Genomic DNA, 18,556 nt, shown 5'->3' with positions numbered 1-18,556 from the left:
GCGATATATAGTTATTGCATCTAACTATATATGCAAATTTCTATGGTTTTGTGCAAGTAAATTAAGGTTTTGTAAATGCTAATCCCTAACTATATATGGGCTAAAACCTATGGTTTTTTCAGTGAATTTCAATGGTTTTTTAATAGCAAATATCAAAAGCTGTCGAATGTCAAGTACGTGATAGGTAAAAACTTTTTCGTGTTTATGCACGCTGATGTGCTTTGAACGCTGCCCCCCCCCCCTCTCCCCTCTTTTTTCTTAGTAGTACTCTCTCTTTGCAGATAGTGAAGGGTAGTTAACGCAGGCCTTTACCCCCGTTGTAATCCGTCGTGCCTGCTTGTCTCTCCATTTGATTGATTGTTATCCAAGCATTTACTGTTTTACAATTGATTCTCTTTGGTTCATTCTCTATTTACAAACAAGCACAAAGTCGCAATACTCTGTTTAGTCTTTGCAGATAGTGAAAAATCGTGTAAAAAAATAAAAGTAATCGAGCAAAATCAGTAGGCCACTAATGGGATCTCTTTTTGAACTCGCTAATATAGAAACATTAGGAACAACCCTTCTTGAGAAATACGAAAATAGTGAGATGAACTGAGCTCCACACCAAGAGGGCTGCAAGACAGCTCGGCTCCGCCACCCACCCCGCCCAAAATACCGATAAACTCTATGCAAATATTATAAATATATACAACACACCAGCAAAGTAACAGGGTAAAACATTTTATTAAATAACTATTTACATAACTATTTTATACTTTTTGTTGCCTGATCCGGCTAGCTCAATCGATTGAGTATGAAACTCATAAACTCTGATAGCAAGCGTTGCTGCTGATGCTATGCAGACAAAAACTGGTTTTCAGTTTGTACATTCATCAAGATTTTTCCATCCAAGGCTGGTTGAGAGTTTGTAGAACGATAGCTTCAGATTTTCAACATACGGTGTGGTGGCGCGGACTGGGAGGGGGCGCTTGGCTCCTGCCCCCTCCCCAAGTCGTGTTGCCCTGGTGTGGCCTTAGATCGCCCCCGACATAGGCGGCCGGCTCCCGGGGTCCGGCGGAACTTTTTGCCTTTTGATGACTCTTCCATTCTGGACCTTGTCCCACAATCCGTTTGACCTGAAGACACGCTGTAGTGGGGCGCCCCTTTACCGTTTCAGTTGCCATTCCGCCCGCTTTTGCTACACTGTGCCTCTTCCGCCATTCAGCTGTTTACCGCCGGCTCTTGCGACTACAGCGTCTCGCTCACCATGTAGTTGAGTTGCTCCCGCTCTTGCGATGCAGCGATAGGCGGCTGCCACAAGACTCTCAAAATGGCGGCCGGCTCTTCAGATTTGGGCGTGCTCCACTAAAATGGCCCTGGGACACCTTGGAACTCGGACGCTTGTCTGCTAGGGCTTGGGCCCCATTCTCGGAAGCGTCCCCTGAGCCTTGAAGATTCTACAAAAGTCTTGGGGGCCCCCGACTCCCGCAGGCTTCTGGTGGGGAGCGGCTGCCATGATTGCTCGCGGAATGGCCACGACTGAGCTACGAGATGGTGGTGCTCTCATGCTGACGCCAGCTTCAGTCTGAAACATCCAGAAACACTGTAGACTACAAATTTGATCAGTTCCGGTAGCGCCCCAACGTGACCCGGTAGGGAAGAACTTGCCCTCCCCTCTTTGACTGATGGTTCTTGTTGCCTGTCCCTTCTGTTGTCATTTAACAGAACTTTTTAGACTACTGAAAGGGGTTGTGTTCCGACCGCTGGTTGGTGGAGACATTTTGACTATATTCTGGACCTACGTTGTCGCGTAATGCGTTATATGACACGCCGCATTAGCGCACCCGGAAGTGCTCCGGTGCGCGAAGCGCAGCTTCCCGGAAGCGATCCGGGGCGCGGCGCGTAACGTAAGCATAACAGGTCATGTGACTTGTTTATAAAACTTTTCATTGGTTCATTTTACTTTTGTTATTCTAATGATGAAAGGCTTGGTCATATGACCTAAAAATTACGCTTTTTATTGCTTTCGAACATTATTTTTTCTTAAACATATATGTTATAATGTTCCAGGCTAATGTACTTTCCCGGAAAATTTACAACTGTCCTGCAAGTAAAATATATTCCTTTTTTAGCAAAAGGGTGTTTCTTCGTCCCATGACGGAGCCGTTGAGCAAAAGATGCTCGGCCTGCTGTCTTAGACGCCGATACGCCTGAAAATCAGATTCTTATCGATCACTTTATGTTGCAGGAGTAAAAAACACAACAGCCCTTGACCATTTATCTTAACTGCGTTCCTGCGTATTATACCTTTTATCCGTCATATAATTGGACTGCTTTATTTCACTTGTCTTTTACTGATTCGAAAACAGTGACTAAATTAAAAAACTTTACCAATGTAAATACTACTACCATGTTTTGTTTTAAAAACCTTTATTGTGAAAATGTCAGTATACAAATACGGGCCTATAACCACGTGGGCCGGCCACGGAGCAAACTGGAATCGTATATGATGAGGAAACATTTACACTGTAGAGGAACGTAACAAGCGGGCCATTAGGTTGCAAGAACTAAGGTGTCTAACAGTTGCGGAATCGGTGGACGTACATTTTGTAATTAAAATACGACAGGGCCACTTACAATAAAATTTTCTAGATATACATTTGTGGGCAAGTACCATGGGTGACGTTAATTCGAACTTACAATAGTACAGTAATCAATAACACATCAGAGCTTAATATCAATAAGGATGTCCAAATGTTCAATCAGTACTCGTCCCCGCCCGCCATGTGCTTCAAAACTGCATACGTATCTCGTGATATCAAGGTTGTTCAACCAGTGCACAACAAGGAGTTACGAGTCCCATTTATACCGGCGCCATTTTGGGCGAGGCCGGGCAGGTCCAGGATATAGTCAAAATGTCTCCACCAACCAGCGGTCGGACCAGAACCCCTTTCGGCAGTCAAAAAAGGTTCAGTTAAATGACAACAGAAGAGATAGGCAACAAGAACCAACAGTCAAAAGAGGGGAGGGCAAGATCTAAAGCCATTGTTCTACAAACTCTCAAGCAGACTTGGATGGAAAAATCCTGAAGAATGTACAAACTGAAAACCATTTTTTGTCTGTATAGCATCACCAGCAACGCTTGAGTCAGCTTTGTGTGAAGCCGCCATTTTGATTCAATCAATAGCGTCCCCCTGCACACATTCAGGGACCTGGTCGTGTCTTCAGGTCAAACGGATTGTGGGACAAGATGCAGAAAGGAAAAGGAAAAAAGTTCCGCCGGACCATGGGAGCCGGCCGCCTATGTCATGGGCGATCTTTGGCCACACCAGGGCAATAGTGAAGCTGCAGCAGGTGCAAATAAGCTTCAGACAGTGTTACAAGCACTGCTCAGAACTCTCAACTATGGCACCCAACATCCAGGACTTGCCATCCGGATCTTGGCTCTCAACTATGGCACCCAACATCCAGGACTTGCCATCCGGATCTTGGCGCCTTGTGCTGGTTCCGACCTATTCACACATCGGTCCGCTACTGACACCACCTCATAAGCCAACGGGGCACCCCACGCCGACTTTCGGCGCAGCATTGTAGGATGGCCACACCAGTGCGGCAACTTGCTGGACACCACCTCGGTGCCATCCAGATCTCGGCGCGTTGTGCTGCCTTCGGTCTACTGTAGCCGCAAGTGCGGACGCAACTCAGCTGGATAGCGAGTGAAACACCAAGAGGCGCCCCACTGCAGCCGAGGAGCCTCCATCTTGGGGGCGACGCACAGCATCACATTGCTTTCTCAAACAGCCCCCACTGACTGACGCGACCTCACAGGCCAACGGGGCGCCCCACGCCGACTTTCGGCGCAGCATTGTAGAATGGCCACACCAGTGCGGCAACTTGCTGAACACCACCTCGGTGCCATCCGGATCTTGGCGCGTTGTGCTGCCTTCGGCCTATTCGCACATCGGTCCGCTACTGACGCCGCCTCACGTGCCAACGGATTTTCTACGCTTTTTATACCAGCGCGTAACGTAAGCATAACAGGTCATGTGACTTGTTTATAAAACTTTTCATTGGTTCATTTTACTTTTGGTTTCCTAATGATAGAAGGCTTGATCATATGACCTAAAAATAACACTTTTCATTGGATTAAAACATTTTTTTTTTCCCAAACGATGAAAGCCCCACCTTGTTTCTGGATGTTTCAGACTGAAGCTGGCGTCAGCATGAGAGAACCACCATCTCGTGGCTCCGTCGTGGTCATTCCGCGAGCAATCATGGCAGCCGCTCCCCACCAGAAGCCTGCAGGAGTCGGGGGCCCTCAAGACTTTTGTAAAATCTTCAAGGCTCAGGGGACATCCGAGTTCCAAGGTGTCCCAGGGCCATTTTAGTGGACCAGGCCCAAATCCGAAGAGCCGACCGCCATTTTAAGAGTCCTGTAGCAGCCGCCTATCGCTGCACCGCAAGAGTGGGCGCAACTCAACTACATGGTAAGCGAGACGCTGTAGCCGCAAGAGCGGGCGATAACCAGCTGAATGAAGGATGAGGCACAGTGTAGCAAAAGCGGGCGGAATGGCAACTGAAACGGTAAAGGGGCGCCCCAGTACAGCAGAAGAGCCTCCACCTGGGGAGGCCCGTTCACGCCGCCTCCCCCCCCCCCCCCCCCGGGGCACCCCACGCCGTTTTTCCAAGCAGCATTGTAGGATGCCAAAACCAGTGCGGCAACTTACTGGACATCACCTGGTTGCCATCCACATCTCAGCGCGTTCTGCTGCCTTGGGACTATTCGCACAACAGACCGCTACTGACGAGGCCTCACCCCCCCCCCCCCCCCCCGGGGCACCCCACGCCGTTTTTCGGAGCTGCATTGTAGGATACCAAAAACCAGTGCGGCACCCAGGTAATATCACCTGGGTGCCGTCCAGAACTCAGCACGTTGTGCTGCCTTGGGACTATTCGCACAAAACACAGCTACTGACCATTGTTGCTTCTTTTTTAAAAAAATGTTTAAATGTATTTACTGTTTTTGTTGTGTTGTATATATTTATAAGTTATTAAAGTGTTATAATCCTACAACTTTGTTGGAGTGCTATATATTTTTAATGTGACACATAATTGTGAAGACTTTGATGTACAAAAAGGCATCCCTGGAATCTTCCGCTTCAGGCTCGGACCCACACACCCTCACAGTGAGAATCCCCTCCCCAAGCACAATACAGGATGGTTATCAGATAGTAGGAACGCGTGTGGTGTGACGGATCTCATGAGGTGGGGGCCTTGATCTACTGTAACTCCTTTGAAGAGGGGTGATTCTCTACAGCTGGGGCCATAAACTACACCTGCAGGACTAGGTGATAGCCTGGGACCGGCCTGGACAATCGGACACAGAGGAAGAGGAGTGTCAGAGGGTGCGGTAGTGAATAGGGTGAAAGGGAGGTGTCGGGCGGGCACAGGGTGTGATTCTCAGAGAAGAACAGCGCAGATGGGAGGAGGTTTCTGGGCCATGCATGAGAGAGAGAGCGGGGGTGACCAGTGCGTGGGGGAGATGCTTGCGAGGGTGGGAAGCCATGCTGAGGATCAGCGGCGTGCAGAGAGTGGGTCTGGTCAAGGCATCTAAAATGGCTGCCGTGCTCAACAAAAGTGTGGCATTGCAAAAAAGGCAAGATGGCGCAGACAATGTTTATCAATAAGGATTAATTTATAACAATTATTTTTAACAAAATATTTAATCGCAGTGACAAAATAGCGGTCAACAGTTCCTGATTTCCATCGAATCGAACGTTAACAGACATCACGCAGCAAAAAAAAAAAAAAACGCTCTCGAACAGCGCAGATGGGAGGAGGTTTCTGGCCCATGCATGAGAGAGAGAGCGGGGGTGCACGCAGCAAAAAAAAAAACGCTCACGAACAGTGCAGATGGGAGGAGGTTTCTGGCCCATGCATGAGAGAGAGAGCGGGGGTGACCAGTGCGTGGGGGAGATGCTTGCGAGGGTCGGGAGCCATGCTGAGGATCGGCGGCGTGCAGAGAGTAGGTCTGGTCAAGGCATCTAAAATGGCTGCCGTGCTCAACAAAAGTGTGGCATTGCAAAAAAGGCAAGATGGCGCAAACAATGTTTATCAATAAGGAATAATTTATAACAATTATTTTTAACAAAATATTAACTCGCAGTGACAAAATGGCGGTCAACAGTTCCTGATTTCCATCGAATCGAACGTTAACAGACGTCACGCAGCAAAAAAAAAAAAAAAGCTCACGCACAGCCGCTGGAAGACATGTATCAACATATATGAGCCTCCTCAGCCACCCTCAGAAAACATAAGGGGTCAGGATACGTCTCCCGTACCCCCTTATACCTAGTAATTTAATTAAATCAAAACACAAAATGGCGAATTCACGTTTCGCTACCAGTTTGCGACCCGGTTCGCGAGCCGAGAAGCGGTTCTGCCGCGAAAAATCTAATTTTAAATATTTGCCCCACGGGACCCTTTAATAACCCCAACATCATTCCTAGGGGGTCAAGAAGGATCTACCTTGCCCCCTTTCATCAAATTCCCCCTTCGTTTTTCTCCTCCTCTTGTCTCTCGATCCTACCGAGAGACAAGATGGCGGCCACACCGGACTGTTTAGAATGTTCACAGACACCAGAGAGCCAATCAGCTTCGCTACGCAAAGCTCCGTTACGCGAAAAGTACGCGATCTGGTGCGCTATCTAGGACGCTGTCACAGATATATCTGTTTTTTTAAACGTTAATTTCTCAAAATCCACTGGAGCACATATATTGAGACCCAGCAAAGGCATATCGGGCTAACAGTCCCTATAATTTTGCCAAGTTTCGTGTAAATCCATTCAGCCGTTCGAGCTAAAAGTGAGGCCAAAGGCCCTATGGAAAAATGAATGGGAAAAACGCGTTTTGGGACCCCCCTTTTTTCTCGGCCCCCCCTTGACGAAACCCCCCCAAATTTTCAGGGGCTGATCAGAAACAAAATGTGCCATTTTCCTGAAAATTTCAGCCGATTCCGTCCACAAACGCCAAAGTTATTAGACATAGAATTTTCAAAAGTTCCATAGAGAATAAATCCTAACTATATATACCTACTGGCGACCGCCAGTAGGTAATATATATATATATATATATATATATGCTACAATGCACTGCATACATTGAAGGAGAAAAATGCCATCACTGATTTTTTGTGCAGGAAGGTGTGTCTTCCTGCACAGAAACAAACGCCACACGACACAGATAGTCTTGCAACATGGTGCAAGGGTGCCTGTATCCCCACATGCCTGCAGTTTAAGCAGCAGTGCAGAGGGACGCACAGACTTCCAACATATTTATGTACATATGTCGCATCCCTGTGCTTCGGAAGTAGCTCAGCACGCTGTAGCTAAAGAGCTTGCAGTGTCATGCTACAGCACTTCTTTATGGTTCTGCAGTTATACATTCACTATATACCACAAATGCATTATTTAGTCAATTATGCAGTAGGTGGGGAGGAGCTACGACACCAACCAAGATGGCCGCATAGTCTCCCGGCTCCACTGACCCCCGTCCTACGTTCGCTTATCCTGTCGAATATCCTGATCTCCTGCCCCGCATTCGTGTGGGTGAACTAGTCTGCATCCCGATGGTGTGATCGCGGAATTTTTCTGATGTTCTGGTGTGAAGTAACATCGAAAATGTTTTGAGGCCTAACCCAGACTGGAAGCCGGGGTCTCGATTGCTGGTCACCCGGGTCCAAAGTGAACAACAACGGACTGCCGAGGGTGGTTGGGTCCGGTCCTTGGAACTTTCGAAAATTTCTCTGAACTACTTTGCAACCATCTGCTGCCTGGTGCTGTACCTGAGGTGAGGCGACGGGTGGTGCGCAGTGCTGCATCGCGGGGGGCCCCGGCCCGGAGGCCCGGCACTAGCACCGCTGGTGCCCCGGGGTAGGGGTCCCACGGCGCGCGTTGCTGCATGTTGCTGGCCCGTCCCTCACAGCCTGTTTCTGCTCCGGCGTATCCTGCCCCGGAGAGGGAGCCTCTCCGTGGGGATTGTTATGCCTGCGGCCGACTGGAACCCGGCGGAACGGACTCAATGTGGCCCTTCCTTGCGGATGTAATGGCGGAAGTTGCGGCGCTTCACGCGATGGTGAGGGCCCAGGTCAATCATTGGCTGTCGGCAACAGATGGAATCATAGGACCGGCAACGAGCCCTGACTTGCTCTTTGAGACCCGGCAGCCGACTTGCCCCCTGTTGGAAGCCCTACTGGTGTGTTTGGACCCGGTGCTGGAAGCTGTGCCTGCCCCCGAGGAAACGGAATTCATTGTGTGTGCTGAGATTGGTGACTCTCTTAAGTTCTCGGAAACATCGGTCCTACAGTTATCGGAGCATTTCACTGCTTCCCCCATCCTGGACACTGTTGGCCCACACTTTGATCTGTGTCGGAACGAGTCGCACCCCCTCCCCAATCGGTCTCCCAATATGGCGGATGGAACGATGCTTGGCTTCGGGGACGGGGAGGGACATCGTTGGTGCAAGCTGTGTGCGTTGGGACCTGCTATTCCTCTCCTAATTGCTGACTCAAGCTCCGGCTGCTTCTGTGTGAACTTTGACTTTCCGGGGATGTGGCTTTTCTTATCCGAAGGACACTGTAACTTTGTTAGACGGGGCCAAGGCTGAGATTGTGGGTTGAATCGTTTACGATGGATCTATTGGTAACGGGACTGCTTCATCAACAGACGGATTCCGGGGCGGGGGGTTTGTGGTTCCCCCCGGGATATTTTTGTATGGTGGACAACTTTACTTGTGTTGACTTAGGGGGGCCCCTTTGATAGGGCGGGGGGGAGAGACCGGGAGCACATAGACTATCGCCCTCCTCCGCTTCCCCGTTAGGTGGGGTTTCCTTTCTTTCTCTTTTTTCTCTTCTTCTTCTATATTTCGGGTTTGGTTCTCGGGCGACAGGCACACTGCTGGGGGGGGGGGGCCGTAGTCATCTGCAGGGTTTCAGGGTGGGGGGTTGGGGGAGGGGATCTTTCGTTTTTATTTTTGTTTCTATGGCCTTTTTTTCTCTTCTCTTATCTTTCTTTGTCTTTTTCCTTTTCTGGGTCAGTGCAGTGGGTTTCCTTTGGTATCAATCCCTGCTTTTTCATCTGTGCCTCAATTTTCGTGGTGTTTTTTGGGTCTTAGGGCAGGTGACTGCAGGCGCGAATTGACCGTAATATTCCTTCACATCCTGACCTCTTGTTTCAGCGCCATTGATTTAATCGCTTACTGTTTATTGTCGATACGTTTACTATTCTACCTGCCATTTTCGCTGCTGGGAAATTGTTCGGCACCTGATCCTTCCATCAGATATTATAAAATGAAAACCTTTTATATCCTGTTTTTCTAATTGTGCTGTTCAGTGGCCAAGAGTACGCTAGCATGGAGATTCTGCTCCCCGAGGTGCTGCATGTGATTAAAATTGCTCTCTGTTAATCTAACTGCTTAGCGGCCGGCCCACGGGGTTGTAGGCCCATGCTTGTATTTGGTTTAAATGTCAATAAAGGTTTAAAAAAAAAATAATAATTATGCAGTACGTATACATTTATGTAAACTTTCACAAACTAGCATATACATTTAGCTCTTTCTTTAACCAGAGTAGTTAGTTTTGAAAATAATTTTTTTTTGTTTTTTTGTACTTTTATATATTATCTATTTTTTTGACGTTTTTTTATTTTTGTTTTTTTTAAAAAAAAGAAAAAAAGTCAACAGGACCACCAAAAAACCATAAACTTTGAGGGAATAAAAAAAAACTAGCATTGATGGTTATCAATTGCTCTGCAAACTAGGTCTACTGATTGCTCCCCATAACAAATTAAACGATTGCACTTCACGCAGTGCATTCTAACTTTCACAAATTGGGGACGTATGTCTGGTGGTGATGTTGAAGGTGATGCCCCAGAGGTACTTGGTATTGCCGGTGGTGGAGGTGCATTTTGGCGCAGTCTTCTACATTCTTTGTGAGCATAGTTCACAGGATGCATGGATTGGAGGTGCTTGCACATAGTAGCAGTACCACAAGAGTATTTCTTGTTTGGATCTCCTCTGAACAGTACTGCCTGGCAAATCTTTCATGTTACTTTGATGGCATTACATTTCTTTTGCCCCTCCGGAAAAGTAAAAAATTTCCATACGATGGATGTGTATCTTTCGGGAGGGGGAGGTTCTGGTAGAAATTGTTCAGCAACAAAATCATTAAAATCAGATGATTCTTGCAGTGGTGTAGCCATTTTTGTCTCCAAAAAAGGAGTTCAGGTTTACAATGAAGAAAAAGTGACGTTCTATTCAGGACCGGTCTTCTAATAAGGAAGGTCAAAGAAGAGTAATTGAAATGGGTAGGGTTCTTTAATAGTTAGAACAGTAAGTGTTATAAACCAATCAAATCTCTTTTTTTTGCTCACATGGGATCCGCGTTGGGTGCGTACACGCAGCACGCACCTAGCGCGACTTCGCACAATTGTATTTAAAAGTAATATAAGTTTATTAAAACTAAAAGAATATTATTTTTTTGCCTTAATAATTATATAATATAAATATATATATATATATATATATATCTTTTTGTATATTGAAAAATTTCGCAGAAGTCTCGCGCCCACCGCATTGAACACGTAGATGACGTCATGCAGAAATGTGCGCGCGTGGTTTGGCGTGATACGTATATGTTGGGTATGCGCTTGAAGTCGCTTACTGGTCGCATAGCGATCGAGCATGAAAATACGCACCCATCACATACCTTACAGAGCAATTCTAAAATGGCGGCTGCGTTCCATGCAGTAGTTGAGATAGGTGCATTTTGCATGCGCAACTTCTCAAAAAAATTGGGAAAAAAAGAAAATATTATACAAATATTTAAAAAAATATCAAAAACATATATATATATATATATTACATTAAAAAATATATATATGTTAAAAATGTGTAATGTAATCTAAAAAATAAGATATCTAAAAATAAATAGATTAAAAAAAATGAAGTAAATCAGTATCAAAGAAATAATATAACAATTAATACATTTAAAAATTGTCATTGAAAAAATCTTTCAAAATCACTGAAAAAAATATAGGTTTCAGGCAGGTTATACTAAGGAATTATCTTTAAAAAAACCTTTGAAATTCACTGAAAAAAACATAGGTTTCAGACAGGTATAGTTACAAAGTATCATTTAAAAAACCTTAGAAATTCACTGAAAAAACCATAGGTTTCAGGGGGGTTATAGTTAGCTAGACATTTCACTCATACAAAACCATTGAAATTCCTCTGTTATAGTTAGCTGTACTAACTGTAACTCTCCCGCCCGCAATCTACTGGTGATGATGTCACATATTACATCATTCATGACATGGTCAGTGACATCACTGATGACTTCACTGATGACATCTCAAATAATGTTCTATTGATCTTTGTTAGCATGTATGAGTGAATCTATAGATAAGTGTTTATATGTGTGTGTAGATGTAGAAATCACTTAGTGAGTTTTTACAAACTTGTTTTGGTGTGTCAATGGTTTCAAACATGGTACTCCATATTTTATAATGAGTGTTGAAAGGTTATGCTACAGTATGATGAGGTGTATCAGTTTGTCACGTGGATGATGTCATTAGTGATGTCATTTGAGATGTCATCAGTGATGTCATCAGTGATGTCACTGACCATGTCATGACTGATGTAATATGTGACATCATCAGCAGTGGAGGAATTAGGAAGACTGAAGGACAATCCTGCTGATCCATCGGCTGTTCCAAGTACAAGTGGAGCAACCCCATCAACCTCATCATCACCTCCAGACATCTGCCCCCAATTTGGAAAACTCTGGATGACTTGTATTAAATGCAATCATCTCAATGCTATGGGGATGGATCTGGTGTGTCGAGCTGTTGACGACCACCATTGCTGGTTTCTTTTTTTCCCAGCTCCTAGTTTTTAGTTCTGTTTCTCCGGTTCACATTTTTTTCCCTCTTTAAAAAAAAAATACAAAATCATTCAAAAAATTTTAAAAAAATTACAAAACAAAAAGAAAAAAAATTATTTTCAGAACTAACTACTCTGGTTAAAGAAAGAGCTAAACTAGTATGCTACTGTGTGAAAGTTTAGAAGAATGTATGTGTAGTACATAATTGAGTGAAAAAATACATTTGTGCTGTGTGGTGAATGCATGTGTGCAGAATTATAAGGAAGTGCTGCAGCATGACACTGTAAACTGTTTAATTACAGCATGCTGTGGTACTTCCAAAGCACAGAGATGCAACATATGTATATAACTATGTTGCAGGTCAGGTCTGTGCTTCCCTCTGCACACATGCTTGAACTGCAGCCATGTGGTGACACAGGCACCCTTGCGCCATGGTGCAAGGATGTCCGTGTCATGCAGAGATTGTTTTTGTGCAGGAAGGGACACCTTCCTTTCTCCTTTAATATTTGCTATGCATTGTAGCATATATTGAAAGTGAAAAATGAGGAGAAGTGAAAACAATTCTCCTTGTTGTGCTTTACAGCACCAATTGCAGGATGGTGCAGCATTCACAAACATGTCCAGATTTATGATTTCTCATAAATCTGGAGATGTGTCTTGTTCAATGAGTGTTCTGTGCAAACACACAAAGCTAAACCTATAGAACACCTTTTCAACGCAAAGTGGTATGTATAATGAGATTATATTTACATGGAAAACAAAAGGTATACAGAATGCCTTTCCCTCACCTTGTAAATTAGAAAGAGAGTTAATGGCTGGGACAATTCTTATTATAGGAGTACATTTCTGTACTGCATACAGAAAACAAGCTACATTTATAAGAATTAATGTTTAAGAAAACGTATACCTCATATTTATATATGACTTAAAAGAAGGGATGGAGCCTACTGTTACATATGGAAAAACACTTAGTGATGTGCTTTAAGTGTAATAGTTTTATTTCTTATAATCCTAAAATGACCAAGACCACCATATGTATTTATTCTGTACTATACCATATATCTTGCAGACAGATGTTCTGAAGCTGTCCCCTATTTCATACCTGTCTGCAGTGGATTTCGCTGGAACAATTCTATTCCACCCATCTTCCTTTTTTTCAACTGTGTGGAAACACAGTCCTTTTTGCATTTTAAGACTTACTTAAACTTACCTCAACATTAATACACCTAAAAAACGCTACACATTTTATTCACTTGCTTTTTATAATCTAGACTGTGGTAAATTCCATATTTTAAAATTAGGATCCGTAAAATAAAAGAAAAACTAGTTATAACATGTAATAATATATTTTAACAGCATAGCATCATTTTAACATTTCCAAAGTCATTTCTAATTAATTCTATTGATGTTTTACTGATTTGCTCCGTAAACACCACATTGCATTTCTTGATGTTCAGGTTGAGATCCAGGGAAGTACATTGACTACAAGCTTATTCCGAAAAAAACATCAGGAAACAGCATTCTAAGCGCTAAAAGTGCTCATCCTCGGAACCTGGTGGACAGCATCCCTTATGGGGAGCTTCTCCAGGCTAAAAGGAATTGCAGCACTGAAGCTGCATATCAGCTAGAGAAGAAAACGATGTGTACTCGCTTTAAGGAGCAGGGTTATAAGAGTACCACCATCAAACATGCTTGTAACAGGATGGATGGTACTGTGAGGAATGAGCTGCTCCATCCTAATAGAGCAGATGAAAATGAGGATACGGTCAGGTTTGTGACCACTTTCTCAGGACAGGCCCACGAGATCAAAAAGATCTTTAAAAAACATTGGCATATACTATCTACAGATGAACATCTGAAACCAAATATAAGCAGTAACCCACAAATAACTTTTAGGAAATGCAAATCCTTGAGAGACGATCTAAGCTGTAATCATGTGACTAGCAAGAACAAAAGTAAATGCAAGGCAGGCTTAAAGGGCTGTAGGAGCTGTAAAGCCTGCCGCAAGAGTGTTGACTGCGATACTTTGAAAATCCCCAAGACTGAGAGAGAGTTTACAATTCGCAAGACACTGACATGTAACTAGATGTATTTTGTCTATGTACTAATATGCCCATGTAACAAATGGTATGTGGGCAGCACAATACATCGTGCTAAAAAAAAGAGTGATGGAGCATGTACGTGCGATCAAGAATAACAATCAACAATATCCAGTAGCACATCACTTTTTTGAATGCCATTTTCAAAATGAGAGCTTATTGAGGATGTTGGTCATTGATATGGTTGACCTGGGGATAAGGGGACGTAACAGAGAGCTAGCCCTGCACAAATTGGAGTCAAGGTATATTATTGACTTCAACTGTATGACCCCGAATGGTTTAAATTCAAGTGAAGAGCTGTCAGTGCACCTAATAGAATGAAATATGAAATATGTATTTAGCATTGATTTTATGCGGTCTGCAATTTGATTTTAAGTTGTGTTTAAATTTTAGGAATATACTGGCATCTGTCTGATCATGGTACCAAACTGAATTTACAGATTCTCCGGAGGATGTGATTTTGAAAAACATGAATTGTGGAATAATTGCCCACTTGGGCAGGATTAACAAGTTGGCACAGTGGTATTTGTGCATATTAGCCCACTGGGGCGTGATTTCTGTTAAATTTAGCTGCAATTATGCAAGCATATGATATTGATAGCTGACAAATGAATCGCTATATTAAATAAATTTTGTTGTCAACTTAGCGAAATAGTCCCCTAAGAATTAACCAGCCATTCAAGGCGTGAAATGTCGCTGAAATCATGTATTGTGGTTATGATTGCAGTAATGTTCAAAACATTATAACTTAATAATTCTAAAGGCTGACATCAGCGATATGGACTACAAGCTACTAAAGATTGTCGTCAGTCAATGTTTACGCTGTATTTTACAGTGATAATGAGTAAAATGTGCTTGTTTTTTAACAATGAGATTTGTTTGCATTTATGTTTACAAAAAATTCAGCACTTTATATTTTGAGAAGTGCAATGTACCACAACTGCCTGAATAATGTAAATTAGCATGAAATGTGGGGAAAGCTGCAATAATGAATAGCTTTTAGACCTTTCAAAATGGCTGCCATGATCTTTGATTGTTTGCCACACGTATGGGGTGTTAGTCCTTTGTCTATGGGAGATAAGGGATAGATACAATCACAAAGTATCACAGTGTTGAAACGTGATCAAGCCGAAAGGTGAAACGCGTTGTTTCCTGCCAATAAAACACTTTTCACGAGCAACTTGAGGTGTCCGAGTACGTCTGTACAAGAATCCTGACGCGATGAGGATCACGCACAATCAGGTACAGACCACACAGATGAGGTAGAAGGTGAAAAAGTGCTTTTATTCCTCCGTTGACAGCATTACGCGTTTCGACCGGGTAAACCCGGTCTTGATTACATGTATATAAAAAACGTCTCGATGTCCTGAGGCCCAACGGAGGGCTTTGAAATATTAAATTAAAAGGACTGTCACAATGCGGCCCCCACTGGCGGGGACAAATTGATGCACTACGATTCCCAGAATGCGGTTTGTTGAAAATACTCACCTGCGAGGCTCATCAAAAGGGCAATCAATTAAGCACGCTGAGAAATGTTAAAGGCGTGGTAGTGCACGCCGCGGACTGGCAGTGTTTTACCTTATGAAGAAGGAGCACGCAGCTCTGAAACGCGTTAAGATTGAATTAGTTGGGACAGCGTTGCCGGTTTGTAAGGTTTTGATTTAATACGAGTACTTCACGTAATTATATAGAAATGTAAAATGGCCACCTGAATGTGCCGGCCTGAAACAATTGTGCAGGGTTGTTGGTCTAGATGACCAAAGAAAGGGAAGAGGGTACTTACACTAAGCACTGTTTAAAAATGAGGTCTTTACTCGAGGACTCTATGGTCCAGTTGAAGGCTAGGAGCCGAAACGCGTAGGCCGTCCGTTAATTGATGCACGTTATTTTGCACATGGTGTGTAAATAAAAATCTGTGAACTGACCTGTTGCTGTGCCGTGACTTCATCTTTGGTAAACCGTGGGAAGAAGAAACAAAGCATATATATATATATATATATATATATATATATATATATATATATATATATATATATACATACATATATATATATATATTCACAGAAAAAACCATAGGTTATAGACCATATATAGTTAGGAATTTGCATTTACAAAACCTTGAAAATTCACTGAAAAAAACATAGGTTATAGACCATATATAGTTAGGGATTAGCATTTAAAAAACCTTATTTTATTTGCACAAAACCATTGAAATTCCATATATAGTTAGTTGCACTAACTATATATCGCGGACCTGCAATCCACTGCTAATGATGTCACATATTACATTCATGACATGGTCAGTGACATCACTGATGACATCACTGATGACATCTCAAATGACATCACTGATGACATCACTGATGACATCTCAAATGACATCACTGATGACATCACTGACATCTCATTTGACATTACTGATTACATCACTGATGATATCATTTATGTGATAATACATCTTCAGACTCTAATATAACCTTAGATACACTCAGTGTAAACAGGCACTCACAGACTGTCACACATCCATGGAGTTACTCACACACCTAGTCAGTCATGCAAAGAATCAATCACACCTCCATTTCCTCAACTATACAGTTATACACACCTTACGTATTCAAACATATACTAACACATATTTACTCTCTTATACAATCCTTGATACAAGTTCACAATGATTCATACAGCCACTCTCACATTCACTGGCTCTTATGTTCAGTTATTTATATATGTCAACTCTCACATGGAGTGTGTTTTACATATGTACTTACTTTGACATGTAGAACTGAGATATCCATTCACTCACCAATATACTCATGTACACAGTCAACTGTCCATACAGCTGTTTCTACATGCACTTTTGAACCCATACACCTAGGGAATCAACTGCTCACACATCTATGCACAGAGTTATACACCTCCCAGCCACCCACACACATACTCAGTCTCCCATACAAATACTTGGGCAACCATTCAATAACCCATATAGTTACTGATATAGCTACTGATTTAAACATGCAGCAGTTTACAGAAGAACATAAATAATGATTGCCAAATTAAGACACTTTAATCACTAACCCATGCACTCAGTGAGACACATTTAATCATTCTCTCATACAGTCAGTCATGCACCTACTAAATCCTTCATCCAGACACTTATGCATCCACTCATTCTTCAATATGTAAGACATATTTTAACTTTACAGAAACATACAGTCACTGGGTGTTGTCATCAGTGATGTCATCAGTGATGTCATTTGAGATGTCATCAGTGATGTCATCAGTGATGTCACTGACCATGTCATGAATGATGTAATATGTGACATCATTAGCAGTGGATTGCGGGTCCGCGATATATAGTTAGTGCAACTAACTATATATGGAATTTCAATGGTTTTGTGCAAATAAAATAAGGTTTTTTAAATGCTAATCCCTAACTATATATGGTCTATAACCTATGTTTTTTTCAGTGAATTTTCAAGGTTTTGTAAATGCAAATTCCTAACTATATATGGTCTATAACCTATGGTTTTTTCTGTGAATTTCATTGGTTTTTTAAAAGCTAATATCTATAGCTGTAAAATATATTCTTTATTAAGTGACGTATCACGTAGCCCGTGAGACGCCTCATGATGCATCGCATAACCGTGACGTATCGTCTCTGCAGCGCAAACCAAACCCAAAACGTAAGCGCGCCAGAACACGCTTAAAGATATATATATTTTTTAACCTTAATTAGACTAAATCCACACGTGCACATATCACAAACGTTCAAAAAACACAATATGTCGGACTCCCGTTACGCTGCCGGTTAGCTGCCCGGTTAACGTACCAGGAAGCACCTTTACCGCGAAAAATCGCAATTTTTTTTTCACCCCCCCAGGGAACTTTAATAGCCCCCTCATCAATCCTAGGGGTTCAGGAGGGGTCTGCCTTACCCCTTTCATTCATTTACACCTTTTTTCTTTCCACCTCTTGTCTCTCGATCCCACAGAGAGACAAGATGGCGGCCGCTCCAGACTGTTTACAATGATAACAGCCAATCAGCTTCTCCTCAGACTCCCGTTACACTGCCGGTTAGCTTCCCGGTTAGCTGCCCGGTTAGCTGCCCGGTTCGCGTACCAAGACGCGTCTCTACGGCGAAAAAATCGGATTTATTTTTTTTGGCCCCGCGTGGCTTTATAATATCCCCCTCATCAATCCTAGGGGGTCAGAAGGGGTCTACCTTGCCCTCTTTCCTTCATTTCCCCCTTTGTTTTGGCCTCCTCTTGTCTCTCGATCCTACCGAGAGACAAGATGGTGGCCGCTCCGGACTGTTTACAATGTTGACAGCCAATCAGCTCCTCGTCAGACTCCCGTTACACTGCCGGTTAGCTTCCCGGTTAGCTGCCCGGTTCGCGTACCAAGACGCGTCTCTACGGCGAAAAAATCGGAATTTTTTTTTTTTTTTTTTTGGGCCCAGCGTGGCTCTATAATATCCCCTCATCAATCCTAGGGGGTCAGAAGGGGTCTACCTTGCCCCATTTCCTTCATTTCCCCC

Source organism: Lissotriton vulgaris, chromosome 12, assembly GCF_964263255.1.
Source record: "Lissotriton vulgaris chromosome 12, aLisVul1.2, whole genome shotgun sequence".
Lineage (NCBI taxonomy): Eukaryota > Metazoa > Chordata > Amphibia > Caudata > Salamandridae > Lissotriton > Lissotriton vulgaris.
This window is presented reverse-complemented; position numbering follows the sequence as displayed.